The following is a 20,745-nucleotide window of genomic DNA, read 5'->3' on the forward strand; positions in this document are numbered from 1 at the left end:
TGGAGTTTGGGTCCATGGAGACACTCATCTCTCTGCCATGATGTGTACTCTACACCCACCTAGTGGTGAGCAGAAGAATGTCAACTAATCCCAACACTGGTGCAAAATGAGTCCACTCACTGAATGAATGCCCCTAAAATTTACAAGCATGTTTCCACGATTCAAGGGCCCAGGTTATAAGTGGAACCTTGGTAAGCTAGAAATTTATTCCCTGGAGTTTATGAGACTGAGAGGTAATCTTACAGAACAGTGTGTATAAAGTATCGGACTATCTGTATATATAAATAACAAGGCGATTAAAAGAAAAAAAAATGCAGAAAAGAGCATTGTAACTACAAAATCAGGCCTGATGGATAAAGTCCCATAATCAGCAAGACCTGTAGCTGAGGCCCAAAGGTTAAGGCCTCATGATCAATGAGTCCTGGATTTGACATATGACAGTTCAAGTCCCATGATTGATATGTTGTGGGGTCGAGTGAGGCCTGGAGGGTGAAGTCCTGTGATCTGGGAGTCCTGCAGTCAAGGTGTGAAGGTTAGAGTCCAATGATCGGTGAGTCCTGGGATTGAGGCCTGAAGCCGGGTTGAAGTACCGTAATTAGCAAGTCCAGTGGCCAAAGCCCAAAGGTTGAAGTCCCATGATTAGCAAGTCCAGGGGTTTAGGCCTGAACGTTAAAAATCTATGATTGGTGAGTCCTAGGGGTAAGGCCTGAAGACTAATGACCTGTAATGGGTGAACCCTGTGGTCAAGGCCCAAAGGTTAAAGTCCTTTTATAGCCAGGGGAAAAACACACACGCAGGACAACAAATACTTTTCTCAGGTCTTTAATTTCTTTATCAGATTTAGATGTTTTAATGCAGAAAGAAGGTATCAAAATAAAAACAACGAAATATATTTAAAAAAAAACAATTCCGGCTGTTACAATCTCTGTTTAATTTTGGACCACACCCTTGTTATGTATGCAGAATGAAAATAACTAAAACAAAATATACAAAACCAATACGGTGGTGTCAATTCTTAAAAAAAACAATACAAACATTAGAATCCCACCAACCCTGTACCTTCTACACAACATCAAAAATATGAATAAATATATCTCATCTTAACTACTCACCCTGGCACACGCGTGCTTAACTTCGGAACACATACAGGCTAGACCCTGAAACGAGTTCTCCTCACTCACACTACGTGAACAGAGATATACCCATTCACATTACTCCATTATATTCACGTTCGGACACGAAACAATACAGACAAAGATAAACTTGTACAATATATTGCCTTGTAGTTGAATTACTAAAAAGGCTAACTTATTAGGCCGATAATGAAATTTGCACACCCATGCTATTCCAGCACTGATCAATTTACTCTCAAAAATCTTTCCTCACCAAACCTGGGAAAAGCACTCGAGCGTTGTTCTCTCTAGAACATGGCAACTCTTCGTTCTACTCCACACGTGCAAAATGCTGTCACTGTTTCCTCTTACAGGCACAAGTAGCCACTTTAGCATTATCCGGCAGATATCGGCACCCAATTGTCCACCATTGAGAACATCTACCATAAATGCCGCCTGGGCAGGGCGAAAAGCATTATCAGGGATGCATCTCACCCTAACCATGGACTTTTTACTCTCCTCCCATCCGGTAGGCGCTACAGGAGCCTCTGCTCCTGCACCAGCAGACACAGGAAGAGCTTCTTCCCTGAGGCTGTGACCCTGCTGAACCTCTCATCACAGCGCTAAGCAGTATTGCATCCGTATTGTACTGTCTCAGTACTTCTATATTGGTGTGCTGTTGCACTTTTTTAATTTGCAATTATTTTGTAAATAACACTGTTCTTTGCATTTCTGGTCAGATGCTAAATGCATTTCATTGGCTTTGTATCTGTACTCGGCACAATGACAATAAAGTTGAATCTAATCTAATCTAAATTACCAAGGTGAATACATTGGTGCACTTTAACAAGAAACAGATTTTCAACGGTCACTTGTTACAGTCCCATGATCAGTGAATCCTGGGATTGAGGCCTGAAGGTTAAATTTCCATGATCTGTGAGTGTTGGGATCGAGGCCTAAAGGTTAAAGTCATGTGATCGGTGAGTCCTGAGGTTGAAGCCCAAACATTAGCGTATCGTGATCTGTCAGCCCTATGGTCGATGCCTGAAGGTTAATGTCCCGTGATCTGTGAATTCTGGGATCGATGCCTGAAGGTTAATGTCCCGTGATCTGTGAATTCTGGGATCGATGCCTGAAGGTTAAAGTCCTATAATCAGCAACTCTTGAAGTCCTGATATCAAGTCTGAGAGTCCAGAGCCAAGAGCTGAAGGCCCAGAGGTGTCTGTCTGTTCGTGTGAATGAGTGGGTGGGAAATGCAATTGTTTTGTTGCTGCTATTTTGGTTGCTTGTGTTGTTTTGCTGGATACTGCGGCATGCCATGTTGGCTCTGGTATACTGCAGTGACACTTGCAGGCTTGCGTGTTGCTCGTTACAACAAATGACACGTTTCACTGTTTGTTTCTCTGATGGTACCTGTGATAAACAAATAAACATGAATCTGAATCTGAGGGACAGAGAAAGGATGAACACACAGTCCTGTTCGCAGCGTAAGGGAATCATGAACTGGAGGGCAGAGTTTAGGATGAGAATGATGGATTTAATAGTGAGCAAATTGTTCACTCAGAGGATGGTCAGTATTGTCTATTTAATATTTCAATCATATTTGGGTAATCTCGTGTATATTAAACATTCTTGTTCTTTAAATAATTAATATGCATAAATACATGAATTGCATACATCATCACACTACCACATGATAGATGTGCTCGTCACTTAAAGTAAACTCAAATTTAGACCCACGTGTTGGACTCTTGTGCTCTTCCTTTGTTTTAGTTTAATGTTTTGAAGCTACAAGAGATAACAAGTATTTCAACAAAGTGCCATTAATAACATTTAAAATGTGCTTCGACGGGTCCATGGATAGGAAAGTCAGAGGGATATGCGCCAAATGCAAATAGAGGTGACTAGTTCCGGTGGAAATCTTGGTCAGCATGAATATGTTGGGCCAAAGGGCCTGTTCCATACTTAACGACCCCGTAAGCCCTATATGGTTGCACTAGTGGAACTGAATTTCAGAAACACTATGCAGAACTATTTGTTTGAACAGAGCATATGATGGCTCTGGGCCTGTACTCCCTGGAATTCAGAAGAACGAGGGGTGACCTCATTGAAACTTACTGAGCATTGAAAGACCTCGATAGAGCAGATGTGGAGAGGATGTTTCCAGTGGTGGGGGAATCTAAGACCAGAGGACACAGCCTCAGAATAGAGGGGTGTCCATTTAGAATGGAGATAAGGAAGAATTTCTTTAGCCAGGGAGTGGTGAATCTATGGAATCTGTTGCCACAGGCGGTTGTGGAGTCCAAGTCTTTAAGTATATTTAAGGCAGAGGTTGATAGAGTCTTGGTTAGTCAGGGCATGAAGGGTTATGGGGAGAAGGCACGAAATTAGGACTGAGAGGGAAATGATGAAATGGCAGAGCAGACTTGATGGGCCAAATGGCCTATTCAGCTCCTATATCCTATGGTCTTTAATGGCTACAACATCTGGAAGGTAAATTTAAAAAGAACGGAAAGATGTTGATTATATAACCACAGAGGGAACAACGCCACTTCTTGGTGTCTTTGCCTGTGGCTGCTTTCCAAAGCTGACTGCTGGAGGAGTCACTGTTACACCGGCTGAGACTGAAGGAGTGTGGTCTGTTGGTGAGTGCCAGCTCTTACTAAACTTCAAATCAGCTTGCTTGCACGGTGGATGCCTGAGACCCCAGAGCAGAGGGTGTTTCCCTCCCGTCCCAAGGTGCTGGTGAAGCTGCCCTGCATTCAGGGCAGCAATGAAGGTCGTCCATCTCTGGTGGTGTCCTTCATCACGTCAGTGGCTTCCTCTTAGTCTTCACTACTGTCAGTCACGTAAGTCGCTGGTGGACACTCCGAAATATCATCACACTCAGATGTAGAATAATTCTTCATTGTTGTTTCTCTAACAGTTCTGTTTTACAGGGTTGTTAGTCCTAAGCTGAACCCTTGAACCTGGAGGTCTGGTGGACAACTCCTAGAATGGCCTCTACCCTTTGTCCTGTTTGGCATGGGTGACACTACCGAGAGCCAAAGCGTAAAGCCCTGACTCCAGCCAACACAGCTCTGAGTCATTGAGGTTGGCAAGCCTCCAAATCCTATGACAAGGTTGTGGTCCTCTTGGAAGCCCCCAAGTGGTACTGCTGCTGTATAGCTTCAGAGGCCTGGGTTCGATCCTGCCCCCCCCCCAAGTGTGGAGTCTGCACGTACTCCCTCTATTCCCTCCCATTGCTCTGTTTCCCTCCAAGACCCAAAGATGTCCTTGCCGCTAAACAACTTGGCTATTGTAAATTACTTCTAGTGTAGGCAGATAGCGGAAAAGTCAGGGAGGGTTGATAGATATGTCAGCAAGAATAGGGTACAGGGAAATAAGTGGGGGAGTAGTCTATGCTTTGAAGGCCAGCGTAGATTATGGGCCAAAAGGCCTCTTAAGTTGTATAAAAATGTTTTTTTTCTTATAGCTTCTAACTTGCAATCAATAGAAATTTTCTGGCTGTTTTCTGGTCATGGGAGATTGCTGTATGAAACAATTCCATCTCCTTCCCAACATTGTACACTGACTACACTTCAAAAGTATTTAGCTGATTGTAAAACACTTTGGAATATCCTGAATTTATGACTGTTGCTATGGAAATACAATTGCTTTTGTTCTTTTGCAGCATACCAAAAGCTCCTGCTGGTTTTACCTGCCTCCAGATGAGTTAGCCTGAGCAACACTTTGGAACTTGTCCGGTGAGTGTTAATCTTACTGTGCGTTTAGTACTTTGACAAAAGACAACTTCCTCCATATCATTTTACTATTGAGCAAATTATGCCCAGATTGCTAGGAGTTTTTGGAAGAGAATGAGGTTACGTATTCCAACATGCTATCATGATAAAAACACTCCACTTAGCTAAAAGCTTGAGCAGATCACATCACCTGCAGTACCTGGGGTCCCAGCACACCTGACTACTGCTATACTATGATTAGGAATGACTACCATTCCACGCCCAGACCGCATTTCGGGAAATCTGAACACTTGGCTGTCCTTCTCATACCTGCGTACAGGCAGAGTCTAAGGAGCACATCTCCAGAGATTAGGACAACAAGCAGGTGGTCACTGGTGCCAGAGGAGCAGGTACGAGACTGCTTCGAGTCGGCGGACTGGGCTGTGTTCAAGGATTCATCAGAGGATCTGAATGAATACACCGCGGCTGTCATGGACTGGAAAATATTATTCCCCACAAAGTCATTCGGTCTTCCTCAACCATAAGCCCTGGATGAACCATGAGATCCACAACCTGCTGAGGGCCAGATCAGTAGCATTCAGGTCTGACGGTAAAGTTACTTGTAAGCGGGCCAGGTATGATCTCCGGAAAGCCATCACACGGGTGAAGTGGCAATTGGAATTACTGAAGGATGCTTGTCAGCTGTGGCAGGACTTGAATGTGATCACTTCCTACGACGTGAATCCAAGCAACATAGGTGACAGCAGGACTTCACGCACAGATGAGCTCAATCCTTTGAACACTTGCTTTGACCGTCAAAACATGGGACTGTAATCTCAGTCTCTGAGGCTGACAAGAGTGCATCCTTCAGGGGGGTGAACTCAAGGAAAGCATTCAGCCCAGACAGGGTACCTAGCTAAGTACTAAAGACCTGTGCTGATCAACTGGCTGGGGGGTTCACCGATATCTTTGACCTTTTGGTAGTCTGAGGTACCCACATGCTTCAAATAGGTTTTAATTATAAGTGCCTAAGAAGAACGTGGTAATGATTATCATCCATAGTAATGAATTGTTTAGAGAAGCTGGTGATGAAACGTATCAGCTTCTGCCTGAGAGGCAACTTGGACCCGCTCCAATTTGCCTACCTGAGCAATAGATCCATAGCAGATGCCATCTCATCAGTTCATCGTTCAGTCCTGGAACATCAGGACAGCAAAGATGCATGCAGTACTTCAGAATGCTTTACATTGACTGCAGCTCACCATTCCCTCAAAACTAATCAATAAGCTTCAAGTCCTTGGCCTCAATATTTCCTTGTGCAATTGGATCCTTGATTTCCTCACTTGCAGACCCTGACAGTTTGGATTGGCAACATCGTCTCCTCCACAATCTCCATCAGCTTCGCCTGCTGCTCTAATCAGCTTCAACGGCATATTTTGGTTTGCCGATGACACCGCTGTCATTGGCTGAATCAAAGGTGGTGATGAATCATCAGAGAGGAGTGAGATTAAAAACCTGTTTGACTGGTGCCACAACAACAGCCTCTCACTCACTGTCAGCAAAACCAAAGAGCTGATTATTGACTTCAGATGGAGGAAATCAGAGGTCCATGAGCCTGTCCTCATTGGGGGATCAGAAGTGGAGAGGGTTAGCGACTTGAAATTCCTTGGTATCACACACAAAATGCTGGAGGTACGCAGCAGGTGTTGTCATTTTAGAGAAACTATGCTGAGTCCAGCATGTCAGTGCCATTACAAAGAATGAGTGGCAGAACATCTACTTTCTTAGAAGCTTGCGAAAATATGGCATGATATCTAAAACTTTGATGACCTTCTATAGATGTATAGATGTATGTGGGAGGGTGTATTGACTTGTTGCATCACAGCCTGGTATGGAAACACCGATGCCCTTGAATGGAAAAGCTGACAAAAAGCAGCAGATATAGCCCAGTAAAGCTAAAGCCCTCCCCACCATTGAGCACATCTACACAGAGTGTTGTCACAGGAAAACAGCATCCATCATCAAGGATCCCACCACGCCATGTCATGCTCTCTTCTTGTGGCTGTCATCAGGAAGAAAGTACAGGAGCCTCGGGACTCATTCCACTATGTTTAGGAACAGTTATTACCCTTCAACCATCAGTGTCTTGAACCAGAGGAGATAACTTCACTCAACTTTATGTGTTTTTTATAGACAACCTAATAGTAACAGGGACATCGAGGAGCAGATAGGGAGACAGATTCTGGAAAGGAGTAATAATAACAAGGTTGTTGTGGTGGGAGATTTTAATTTCCCAAATATTGATTGGCATCTCCCTAAAGTGAGGGGTTTAGATGGGGTGGAGTTTGTTAGGTGTGTTCAGGAAGGTTTCCTGACACAATATGTAGATAAGCCAACAAGAGGAGACGCCGTACTTGATCTGATATTGGGAAATGAACCTGGTCAGGTGTCAGGTCTCTCAGTGGGAGAGCATTTTGGAGATAGTGATCACAATTCTATCTCCTTTACCATAGCATTGGAGAGGGATAGGAACAGACAAGTTAGGGAAACATTTAATTGGAGTAAGGGGAAATCATGAAGTTATCAGGAAGGAAATTGGAAGCATAAATTGGAAACAGATGTTCTCAGGGAAACGTACGGAAATGTGGCAAATGTTCAGGGGATTTTTGCATGGGGTTCTGAGTAGGTACGGTCCAATGAGACATGGAAAGGATGGTAGGGTACAAGATCCATGGTGTACAAAGGCTGTTGTAAATCTAGTCAAGAAGAAAAGAAGAGTTTACGAAAGGTTCAAAAAACTAGGTAATGATAGGAATCTAGAAGATTATAAGGCTAGCAGGAAGGAGCTTAAGAATGAAATTAGGAGAGCCAGAAGGGGCCATGAGAAGGCATTGGCGGACAGGATTAAGGAAAACCCCAAGGCATTCTACAAGTATGTGAAGAGCAAGAGGATAAGACATGAGGGAATAGGACCAATCAAGTGCGACTGTGGGAAACTGTGTATGGAACTGGAGGATATAGCAGAGGTATTTAATGAATACTTTACTTCAGTATTCACTACGGAAAAGGATCTTGGCGATTGTAGGGATGACTTGCAGCAGACTGAAAAGCTTGAGAATGTAGATATTAAGGAAGAGGATGTGCTGGAGCTTTTGGAAAGCATCAAGTTGGATAAGTCACCAGGACCGGATGAGATGTACACCAGGCTACTGTGGGAGGTGAGGGAGGAGATTGCTGAGCCTCTGGCAATGATCTTTGCATCATCAATAAGGACAGCAAAAGGTTCCAGAGGATCGGAGGGTTGCAGATGTTGCTCCCTTATTCAAGAAAGGGAGTAGGGATAGCCCAGGAAATTATAGGCCAGTGAGTCTTACTTCAGTGGTTGGTAAGTTGATGGAGAAGATCCTGAGAGGCAGGATTTATGAACATTTGGAGAGGTATAATATAATTAGGAATAATCAGCATGGCTTTGTCAAAGGCAGGTCATGCCTTACGGGCCTGATTGAATTTTTTGAGGATGTGATTAAACACATTGATGAAGGTAGAGCTGTAGATATAGTGTATATGGATTTTAGCAAGGCATTTGATAAGGTACCCCATGCAAGGCTTATTGAGAAAGTAAGGAGGCATGAGATCCAAGGGGACATTGCTTTGTGGATTCAGAACTGGCTTGCCCACAGAAGGCAAAGAGTGGTTGTAGATGGGCCATATTCTCCATGGAGGCCAGTGACCCCTACTCTTTGTGATTTTTATAAGTGACCTCGAGGAGGAAGTGGAGGAATGGTTAGTAAATTTGCTGATGACACAAAGGTTGGAGGTGTTCTGGATAGTGTGAAGGGCTGTCAGAGGTCACAATGGGACATCGATAGGATGCAAAACTGGGCTGAGAAATGGCAGATGGAGTTCAACCCAGATAAGTGTGAGGTAGTTCATTTTGGTAGATCAAATATGATGGCAGAATATAGTACTAATGGTGAGACTCTTGGCAGTGTGGAGGATCAGAGGGATCATGGGGTCCGAGTCCATAGGACACTCAAAGCTGCTACGCAGGTTGACTGTGGTTAAGAAGCCATACGGTGCATTGGCTTTCATCAATCGTGGGATTGAGTTTAGGAGCCGAGAGGTAATGTTGCAGCTATATAGGACCCTGGTCAGACCCCTCTTGGAGTAGTGTGCTCAGTTCTGGTCACCTCACTACAGGAAGGACGTGGAAACCATCGAAAGGGTGCAGAGGAGATTTACAAGGATGTTGCCTGGATTGGGGAGCATGCCTTATGAGAATAGGTTGAGTGAACTCGGCTTTTTCTGCTTGGAGTGACAGAGGATGAGAGGTGACCTGATAGAGGTGTATAAGATGATGAGAGGCATTGGTTCTGTGGATAGTCAGAGGCTTTTACCCAGGGCTGAAATAGCTAGCATGAGAGGGCATAGTTTTAAGGTGTTTGAAAGTAGGTAAAGAGGAGATGTCAGGGGTTATTTTTTTTTTTTTTACACAGAGAGTGGTGAGTGTGTGGAATGGGCTGCCAACGACTGTGGTGGAGGTGGATACGTTGGGGTCTTTTAAGAGACTCCTGGAAAAGTACATGGAGCTTAGAAAAATAGAGGGCTATGGGTAAACCCTGGGTAATTTCTAAGGTAAGGACATGTTCAGCACAGCTTTGTATTGTGCTGTATGTTTTCTGTGTTTCTACATTTCTATATAACTTCACTGAACTATTCCCAGAACCTATGGACTAACTTTCAAGGACTCTTCATCTCATGTTCTCGATATTTATTGCTTATTTATTTTATGTTTTTTTTCTTTCTTTTTGTATTCTCACATTTTGTTGCCTTTTTGCGTTGGTTGTTTTCCATCCCATTATGTGTCGTCTTTCATTGATTCTATTGTGTTTCTTTCATTTACTGCGAATGTCTGCAAAAATTGTATCTCAGGATTGTATATGATGACATATATATTTCAATAATTACTTTACTATGAGCTTTGAAATTTATTATGTCACCATATACTCTTGCAAATTTCTATAGGTTACAGTGGAGAGCATTCTGACTGGTTCCATCTCAACCTGGTATATGACCATAAGCTGAATTAGGCCATTCAGCCAATTAAGTCAACTCCACCATTTCATTATTACTGATTTATTATCCCTCTCAACCCCATTCTCCTGCTTTCTCCCCATAACCTTTGATACACTTACTAATCAAGAACTTATCAACTTAAATATACACAATGACTTGGCCTCCGCTGCCATCTGTGACAATGAATTCCACAGATTCAACACCATCGGGCTGAAGAAATTCCTCCTCACCTCTGTTCTGAAGGGATGGCCCTCTGTTCTGATGCTGTGCCCTCTGGTTATAGATTCTCCCACGCTAGGAAACAGTCATTAACCCCTTCACCCCTGGGATCATTCCCCTGAACCTCTTCTGGACCCTTTCCAATGTCTCTAATGCCTCCAGTGCTCCATTGGAACCGCCAATGCCTGGAATCACAAGAGAACTGCAGAGGATTGTAGGCTCAGCCAGCTGCATTACTGGCACAAGCCTTCCCACCCTTGAGGACATCTTCAAGAGGTGGTGACTCAGGAAGGAGCCATCCATCACTAGGGACTCTCACTAATCAGGACGTGCCACCTTCTTGCAACTACCAACAGGAAAGAGCTTGAACACCCACACTCAGATATTCAAAAACAGTTCCTTCACCCCTGCCATCATATTTCCTAATGGTCCATGAATCCATGGATACTGCCTTGATATTTCTTTCGATTGCACTATTTATTATTTTTTAATTTATAGTAATGTTATGTCTTAACAATGTAATGCTGCTACAAAACTAAAATTTCACATCATATAAGGCAGTGATAATAAACCTGATTCTGATTCTGGAACCCAGAGTGGAGCTGGGAAGATACATCACCTAGTGAGGGAACACAGAGTGACCATTGCCTCAGATTAAAGAATTGTCCACTTAAGGTGGAGATGAAGGGGAATTCCTTCTCTCAATATTCCCACCCCATTTCATGTTTCCTTATATCAGAGAAAGTGGAAATTCAGCCCATCAAGTCTGTGTCAGCTCAAAGAGCTACCATGACAACCAACCCACCTCCTAACAGTATTATTATCTATAACTTACACTCCCCACTTTCTCATCAATACCCCACAAGTTCTACCATTGACCTACACACTTACAGTGACCATTTAACTTACCAACCTTTTGTTGTTCCACATTTGAGCATCTGCCCTCTCTTGTGTCTCCAATGACAAGTCTTTGGGTTGCAGGACATAACTGTGTAATGAGCCCTTTGGGGTCTGTGTAGAGTGCCAGAGAGCATTAGGCTCCAAAGTTTTTCAAGCACCTAAATTGGTTAATTGTTGTTGGATGGCAATCATTAATCAGTTCAGGTTCTTTCTGTTTTTCTCAAGTGAGTCAGTCTTTCTAATGTGGTTTCCAGGTGCTTTCTGTTTAAACTTGTTAGGTTCATTCTGACAGGCTCAGGGATTCCGTGTTCCTTCTATTATTTAAGCAGAGACCTGATTAGCGCTAATTGTGGGGTCCTAGTTTTGAGAATGCTGTGTCTTACAGTGACATTCACTGAAGTTCCAATGAGAAGTAGGGGGTGTGGAGAGCTTAGCCTGGTCACACCTCGACTGAAGGCCAGACAAAGTATCTGTTCCTCAGGAGGAGAGAGGGCTTTCCTCAATGTCGCATCATTCATTTGGATAGAATTGGCATTCTCATTCAGCCTATCAGGAAGGGAGACATCACTGTCAATGTAATTGGTTGTGGTTTGGAAACCTTGCCAAATGCATTGCATGTCCTTGGTGTCACAAAAGTGTCTGTGCATTTTCTGTGCGTACTCACGCATTGCCTTACTGAAGGCATGGAAGAACGTGACTCTTGCTGACCATCGAGTCGTCCGGTCTCCTAATCTGATGGCCACAGGGGTGCTCTCTACTATCTGAGCTCTTTCCCTTGCCTCCCTAACCGTCACCCACTTATCTTACTCCTGCAGCCTCGGGGGTGACTAACTCCTTGTAGCCCCTCCTTATCTCTTGTTCACTCTCCCTAACAAGCTGTAAGTCATCGAGCCACAGCTCCGCCTCTCAGGAGCTGCATCTCGGTGCACCTGGCGCAGACGTGGCCATCTGGGAGGCTGGAAGATTCTCAGGATTCCCGCAATGTTGACGTGATGATCGTAGGTAGCCAGCTCCCTGAATAATATGCTCTAGTGTGTGCTTCCAAAGCAGTCCCGCAGCATTGAGGTGGCACCTTCTGACCTACATCCTGATCTCCACTGGTTGAACAAGTTAAGCTAGTCTGACTCATTTAACCAGTGTTCAATATGCAGGCATTCGCAAAATGAATACATGAGCTGAGTATCAGAGGTGAGGGCAGGATTAGCCTTGTAGACTCCATGAGTGTCAGTATTAACCATGTCTAATATATTCTCCCTTCCAGTTGCGTTTGACATGCTGGTAGAACTGCTTTTAAGTCGGCATGATTGAAGTCACCAGCATCAAGGAAGGCACCAACTGGGTGAGTGGCTTCAAGGCTGCAAATTACACCGCAGAGCTCTGACAGCACTAACACCAGTGGCGGTGGGGGTGGGGGGGGGTTTGTAAGCAGCAATAAAAGTAGTCATAGTCATAGTCATACTTTATTGATCCTGAGGGAAATTGGTTTTCGTTACAGTTGCACCATAAATAATAAATAGTAATAAAACCATAAATAGTTAAATAGTAATACGTAAATTAAACATCGTCCGGCAGATGTTAAAGGACCTCTGTCTCCTCAGGAAATAGAGACGGCTCTGACCCTTCTTGTAGACAGCCTCAGTGTTCTTTGACCAGTCCAGAAAGACCTGCTCTTCACCATTACAAACTCTATCTGTGGTCAGCAGTGGGCCGTTCCTACCGAGGCATTCACACACCAGTTCTTAGTGACGTAGGTACACAAACCTCCTCCACAGGTCTTGCTGGAGATTGCTGCATTTCTATCTGCCTGAAAGGAGATTGGGCCTTCTAGCTGGACAGGCCAAGACTGGAACGGTATCTTGAAGCCACGTTGCTGTCAGGTCAAGTGTGTACAGTCTCTCATCTCCCTCTGGTTCAGACACAGGTAACCCAGGTCATTTTCCAGTGACTGGATGTTAGCGAGTAGAACCGACTGGAACGCGGGGCTGCAGGGATTCACTTTAAGTTTTGCTTTAATACCGGCGTGCTTGCTGCGCTTCTGTGTTTGAGCGCACTTCTTCCCGAGTAGACCATGGAGTTGAGCAGGAGCACACTCCCTGCATTAATCTGCAACTGCACAGCACTTTCATCATTCCGCTCACCAGCGAGATAGATTTGTAGATTTTAGTGTTCTTGACATTCTGGACTGTTTTTCGGTCATAGACAAGACAAACAGGACAAGAAATTTCCCCGCTGGTTAGGGCTGGAGTGGGCGTTGTTGCTATGTGCATCGCCATCTTGTAGACGGGTTCCCAATCTTTTTTATGCTGTGGACCCTGACCATTAGCTGAGGTATCTGTAGACCCCAGGTTGGAATCCCCTCTTGTAGACTATCTGGAGAATCCATCCTTATGCATTTATATATGCTTTGGTTTTCTTTCTGCTTGCTGTGTGTTATTTTTGCTCGTGTCATTCTCTACACTTGTGTACTGACAAATGATGATAAACAATCCTGGATTTTTAATTTTTAAGACAGACGAGGAGAACTCAGTCTCTGGAATTTGGAATTCTTTTTCTCAAATGATATTGGAAGCAAAGTCTTTGATCACCCATAGTTTTATTGAAGTGCAGAGTGGGCCAGAAGGTCTCTGTGATCTACTCCTGTATCTGATGTCTGTGCTCGTAAAGGGTCAAACATTTGTACAAAAAGAAAAGAGTTGGAGATGCTGGAGATTGCAAATGAAAGCAGATAATGCATGAAATACTCATCAGATTAGGCAGCATCTGCAGGGGTTGATAGCCCTTTACTAAAACCAGCTCAATGGAACTTCATGCACGTTTGATGTTCTCGTGAGAGGACTTAAGATTCATGATTGGTTATTGTCATCTTTCAGTCCCCAAGTGTAAAGGAGAATGAAACGATTGTTACTTCGGATCTGATGCAGCATGAAAAAACACAATAAGCATCAAGTACAATATAAATGCATAATATTATTTTATATCATGGTCCGATTGTACGTACATAAAGTAATGCTAGGTTAGGGAGTGTCTGTACATAAAATGACTCTCACAGGAAATGATAAGTTAGTGGTGGTGGGGTGTGGTGGGATGGGTTGATGGGTGGAGGTGTTGATCGGCCTGATGGCTTGGAGGAAGTAACTGTTTCTGTGTGTAGTGGTCCTGGTGCGAATACTGCATAGCCTCATCCCTGATAGGAGTGTGTCAAACAGTCCATGAGCGGGATGGGTGAGACGTTACCATGATGGGGGGGAGGGGTTTCGTAAGCTGATACTGGTGATGCATAGCGGCAGTTTAATTACAGTTAATGACCCGTCGTAGCGCCCTCCTGCCCACTGCAGTGCGGTTGCCAAATGACACAGTGATGGAGTTTGTCAGGATCCTCTCAACTGCTCGTCTGTAGAGGGCCGTAAGGATCGATGTGCAAAGTCCGGCTGTCTTCAGCCTCCTCAGAAAACGGAGGCACTTGTGAGCTTTCCTGATTGTGGAGGATGTGTTCTGGGACCATGAGAAGCGATACGAGATGAGACTGTGCCACCAACCTGAAGCAGGGTGTTGGAGAGAACAAGGGGAGCAAAGGTGAAAACCAAGACAGACAAAAAGAGATTGACTGGAGAGAACTGAAAGCAGACGGTGAAGACAGGTTGGCAGCAGCTAATCTGTCTGAGGGAAGTGAAATTAGAGGCAGATGCGTAGAACTGTATATGAAGAAGTGCTGGAACTCCCAGATACTAAACATAACATCTGCTGAAGGCTATGACAGTGCTTGAAAAGGTCAGCATGTTTGTGGAGGGAAATCTGAATTAAACGATGATGGTTTACATTGAAATGACTAGCTCTGATAAAACAAGAAAAGCTGGTGTAGGGACAAACTGAAAGGCCACACGGATTTGGTTGTTTGAGATAGCTGGTGATTTAATAAAGAGAATGGTGCACAGCAGGAGACCAGTCAAAGCTGGTCTACCTGAGCATGAATTTGATTTGATTGTTCATTATGTGTCACGTGATGTGACGTGGGTGATCATGGTCCTTCCATGACCACGATTGTTCTTGGCAAATTTTACTACAGAAGTGCTTTTCCATTGCCTTCTTCTGGGCAGTGTCTTTAAGGGTGGGTGACCCTGGCCCAATCATTATCAGAGATTGTCTGGCTGGTGTCAGTGGTTAAATAACCAGGACGTGATATGCCCCACCTGCTCTTACGACCCTCCACCACTTGCTCCCATAGCTTCACATGACCCTGATCAGGGCTAAGCAAGTCCTTCACCACGTCCAAGGGTGACCTGCGGGCTAGCGGAGGGAAGGATGGTCTTACACCTCCTTTGGTGGAGACGTATCTCCACCCTGCCACCCTGAACTGGGTATGGCTTTTACACTCTCAGTTATCACGATTATCAGTAAAACTACACTTAGATAATGGGATTGTAGCTACAGGAAGACTTAATTCAGTAACAGACTAGGTCCTGATTACAAAATAAAATGATTATCCACAGGTTTAACAACAAATCCAGTTTTCTATTACAACAATAGGTGCACACTATAACACAGCTTGTGAAGTTCCTGAAATTCGGATGACATTGCTTCTGCATTCCATGCCTTTACTTCCAGGATTTGTCTGTGCTTCCCTGTTACCACTTTAACACAATCCACATCCCTGTTTACTAGTGATTAGCCTTCAACTGTTCTTTTCCCCACAACAGCTGGTTATCTAATATTATTGTAGAAATGCTCACAAGAGCATGGTACATCTTTGGTCAAACCTAAGGTTAGAATGTCATGCCGATAGGTTTTCTTTTGCTAACGCACAGTATTACTGGAAATTAGGAAATGATAATATGTCAATTTCAATTTCCTGGGTGTCAATATCTCTGATGGTCTTTCAGGGACTGAGCATATCGATAGACAGTGGCTATATTTTATTAGGAGCTTGAGAAGATCTGGTATGTCTGAGAAAGCACTCGAAATTTTTTTCAAAAACACCACAGAGAACATTCTTCAAAGTTGCTGGTGAACGCAGCAGGCCAGGCAGCATCTCTAGGAAGAGGTACAGTCCATGTTTCGGGCCGAGACCCTTCGTCAGGACTCTTCGTTCTGCGTTCACCAGCAACTTTGATGTGCGTTGCTTGAATTTCCAGCATCTGCAGAATACCTCATGTTTACAGAGAACATTCTATCTGGTTGCATTACCATCTGACATGGGGAGTGGGGGGGGGCGGGTTACTGCATAGAATCAACATAAGATTAGGTCCATCATGGGCACTAACATCCACTGTATCCAGGACATTTTCTAGGAGAGATGCCTTTAAAAGGTGGCGTCCATCATTAAGGACCACCATTAGCCAGATTATGCCCTGTTCTCATTGCTACCATCAGGAAGGAGGTACAGAAACCTGAAGGCACACACTCAACAATTCAGGAACAGCTTCTTCCCTACTGTAATTCAGTTCTTTTCTCTATTATTATGTATAGCATTGTACTGGTGCTGTAAAATTAACAGATTTCACGACAGATGCCAGTGATGTTGAAAGTGATTCTGGTTATGACTCTGATATCCTTAACCAGGGAACATGTTGTTTTTCTATGTGTGTGTTTCCATTGTGAAGATATTATTGAAAGGGATTATGTGGGTCCTTAGTTCTCAGACAATGGAACAAATCCACAATCTATAAGTGCAGGTTGCAGCAACCTCTTTGAGATTTAAAATGTACATTTTTTTTAAAGGAGTGTTTGGTGAATAACCAGTCATTTCCTATATACCGTGACTCAGTACCTTCACAAAGACAAACGTCACAGATTTCCCACAATCTCAACAATCAAGGATCAACTTTATTTGCCAGTTACATGTCGTAGTACTATCTCTTGAGTTGAATATGATATTCCCTTAAAGGGTTATTCCATTAATGAGGACCTCCTGTGTGTGACTTTGTTTAATGTAGCCTGGCTGATGCATGGGCAGTCGCCATACAGATGTTGAGAGCCAGGGGTCAGGGTCCAGTGGCCTGGAGTGTAAGGCGGCCAGGGATTCTTCACTGCCTCAGAGCTCCTCACCTTCACTGCCATTGTGATGCATCATCATCTTCTGCCAGCTCCACCACTGAGATCCTGGCCTGATCACTCTTTGTCCGGGACCTCCCCTTTGACCTTACCACAAAGGGTTGTGAAGCTACAAAGAGCTAAGCACCAGACAGTATCATTATTGGGATAACAGGAACACTCAAGCCTCTCCACCACGACAAGGTGATAGTCCACAAAGGAGACATTTACATGAATTAGGAATTTGTGCAGCATGCAACAAAAAACAACTGCATTCAACAATTTTAAAGAATATAGAACTATACAAAAAAATAAAGTCAGAGGTATAAAATGAGCATAAACACACAAACACCAGAATGTGTTTATGATGTAAATATCACCATAACAGCTGACCCCTGTTTCCATCCAGGGGGTCAGTGTGGACATGGTAGTGGATTACAAATACCTGGGGATACGAATTGACAATAAACTGGACTGGTCAAAGAACACTGAGGCTGTCTACAAGAAGGGTCAGAGCCGTCTCTATTTCCTGAGGAGACTGAGGTCCTTTAACATCTGCCGGACGATGCTGAGGATGTTCTATGAGTCTGTGGTGGCCAGTGCTATCATGTTTGCTGTTGTGTGCTGGGGCAGCAGGCTGAGGGTAGCAGACACCAACAGAATCAACAAACTCATTCGTAAGGCCAGTGATGTTGTGGGGATGGAACTGGACTCTCTGACGGTGGTGTCTGAAAAGAGGATGCTGTCCAAGTTGCATGCCATCTTGGTCAATGTCTCTCATCCACTACATAATGTACTGGTTGGGCACAGGAGTACATTCAGCCAGAGACTCATTCCACCGAGATGCAGCACAGAGCATCATAGGAAGTCATTCCTGCCTGTGGCCATCAAACTTTACAACTCCTCCCTTGGAGGGTCAGACACCCTGGCCAATAGGCTGGTCCTGGACTTATTTCATAATTTACTGGCATAATTTACATATTACTATTTAACTATTTATGGTTCTATTACTATTTATTATTTATGGTGCAACTGTAACGAAAATGAATTTCCCCCGGGATCAATAAAGTATGACTATGACTATGACTATAAAAGGTGGTCTAAAGTGTTTACAGTGCAGTGCAGTGACCGTGGTAATGGGGGGGAGGTGTGAAGGGCTAACTAGAATGGTTGATCAGATCAAACTTCAAAGGAAATTTATTATCGACGCACATAAATGTCACCATGTAGAACCCTGAGATTCATTTTCTTCTGGGCAAACTCAATAAGTCTTTAGAATAGCAACCAGAAGAGAATCAATGAAAAAACACACCACTAGGGTGTCTAACCAGAGTGAAGAAGAAAACAAAGTGTACAAATACAAAAAGAAGAAAAAACAACAATAAATATCGAGAATCAGAGTAGTTAATGCGATTTTATTGAGATGTACAGAATTGTGAGGGTCTGTAGTTTTTTTTCATGTTTAGAAAGCTCCTCAGTAAGGAACATAAAAATAAAAGAGATGCAAGCAGGAACAGTCCATTTGACCATTATCATTCATACTCTGTGGTAAAATCTCCCTGTTCCTTCCCATTCTGACGTCTCTCCCTTTGACTTCTTGCAATGTTATAATAATATCCAAAGGAAGCTTACATAAGCAAAATGATATGTAAATGATCCATAATTCCTTGTGGAATTAGTAACATCATGGAGAGATAGCCCTCCATTTTTCTATTATCCATTAGCCTACCTAAGAGTTTCTCAAATGCCCTTCGTGTAGTTGCCTCTACCACCATCCTCGGCAGGGTGTTCCACACACCCACCATTTCCTGTGTAAAGAATTTACCTCTGATATCCACCCTATACTTACCTCCAAACTCCAACAAACTCTCCCTCAATGTCACAAAAACAAAGGAGCTGGTTGTGGACTACAGGAGGAATGGAGACAGGCTAACCCCTATTGACATCAATGGGTCTGGGATTGAGAGGGTGAACAGCTTTAAGTTCCTTGGCGTACACATCACCATGAATCTCACGTGGTCTGTACACACCAGCTGTGTGATGAAAAAGGCACAACAGCACCTCTTTCACCTCAGACGGTTGAGGAAGTTTAGTATGGGCCTCCAAATCCTAAGAACTTTCTACAGGGGCACAATTGAGAGCATCCTGACTGGCTGCATCACTGCCTGGTATGGGAATTTTACTTACCTCAATCGCAGGACTCTGCAGAGAGTGGTGTGGACAGCCCAGCGCATCTGTAGATGTGAACCTCCCACTATTCAGGACGTTTACAAAGACCATTGTGTAAAAAGGGGCTGGAGGATCATTGGGGACCTGAGTCACCTCAACCACAAACTGTTCCAGCTGTTATCATCCAGGAAATGGTACCACAGGATAAAAGCCAGGACCAACAGGATCCGAGAAATCTTCTTTCACCAGGCCGTCAGACTGATTGATTCATGCTGATACAATTGTATTTCTATGTTATATTGGCTGTCCTGTTGTGCATACTATTTATTATAAATTACTATAATTTGCACATTTATGGAGATGTAACATACCACCCGCTCTGTACACTATAGTGTACTGGTAGGCTGACAATGTAAGAGCCCAATGCTGTATCCTGGCTGAGGCTAGCGGTGGGATGCATCTAGTCTCACTGAACAGGCTCATCAGTGGTTTATGGTCCGTATAAATTGTAAATACGCATCCATAAAGGTACTGATGAAAGTGTTTGACCGCAAAAACAATGGCCAGACCTTCTTTGTCTAGCTGTGAATATCCCTTCTCAGCAGCTGTCAGGGTACGTGAAGCAAAACCAATAGGCTTCTCTGGACGGTCCTCCATTACATGTGAGAGAACTGCTCCGACTCCATAGGGCGAGGCATCGCATGCAACGGTGATCTCCTTGTCTGGGTCATAGTGAACAAGCAGCTTCCCTGAGTGGAGGAGATATTTCACTTCCTTAAAAGCTTTCTCCTGCTCTTCACCCCACTGCCACTTAGTGTCATTGTGAAGCAGCTTATACTGTGGGGTCAAAACCCTTGAGGGGTCAGGAAGAAACTTGCCATAATAATTCACCATGCCCAAAAACCATCTGAGTTCCGTGACTGTCTTAGGGCTTGGGGCCTCCTTGATAGCTCTCATTTTGTCCTCCACAGGGCAAAGCCCCTCAGCTGTGATCTTGTGTCCCAGGTAAGTCACACTCGATGCCAGGAACACACATTTTCCACGTTTCAACAGCAGCCCTGCGTCTGAGAGCCTCTTCAGCACCCGTTCTAAATTAGCCAGATGTTCTACCTCCGCAGCCCCCGTGATCAAAATATCATCAAGGTACACCGCTACGTGCAGAATCCCCTGCAGCAAAGTGTCCATTGTCCTTTGGAAAATGGCAGGGCTGGGCGCCACTCCAAACACCAGGCGATCGTACTTGAATAATCCCTTGTGCGTATTGATCGCGACATACTCTTTTGAATCCTCACTGAGCAGCAGCTGTTGGTAGGCATGGCTGATGTCCAGCTTTGTGAACAGTTTACCCCCTGACAGGGTCGCAAACAGGTCATCCACCCATGGCAATGGGTACTCCTCCAGCCTAGAGACCTGATTCACCGTAAGCTTATAATCCCCACATATCCTCACCGTTTTGTCTGCCTTCAAAACTGGAACAATGGGAGCCGCCCACCTTCAAAACTGGACGGGCTCAATAATGC

The 20,745-nt window shown here is 44.1% G+C and overlaps 1 long non-coding RNA gene across 1 annotated transcript; it reads left to right on the forward strand.

Annotated features, from left to right (window-relative positions):
- The first annotated feature begins 1,974 nt into the window (after positions 1 to 1,974).
- Positions 1,975 to 12,368, forward strand: LOC134339394 (uncharacterized). The gene is made up of 3 exons (XR_010016388.1): positions 1,975 to 2,092; positions 4,786 to 4,858; positions 12,291 to 12,368. It is a non-coding gene; the product is annotated as an uncharacterized LOC134339394 (long non-coding RNA).
- The last annotated feature ends 8,377 nt before the right edge of the window (positions 12,369 to 20,745 follow it).

Source organism: Mobula hypostoma, chromosome 29 (genome assembly GCF_963921235.1).
Source record: "Mobula hypostoma chromosome 29, sMobHyp1.1, whole genome shotgun sequence".
In the NCBI taxonomy this organism is placed as follows: Eukaryota; Metazoa; Chordata; class Chondrichthyes; order Myliobatiformes; family Myliobatidae; genus Mobula; species Mobula hypostoma.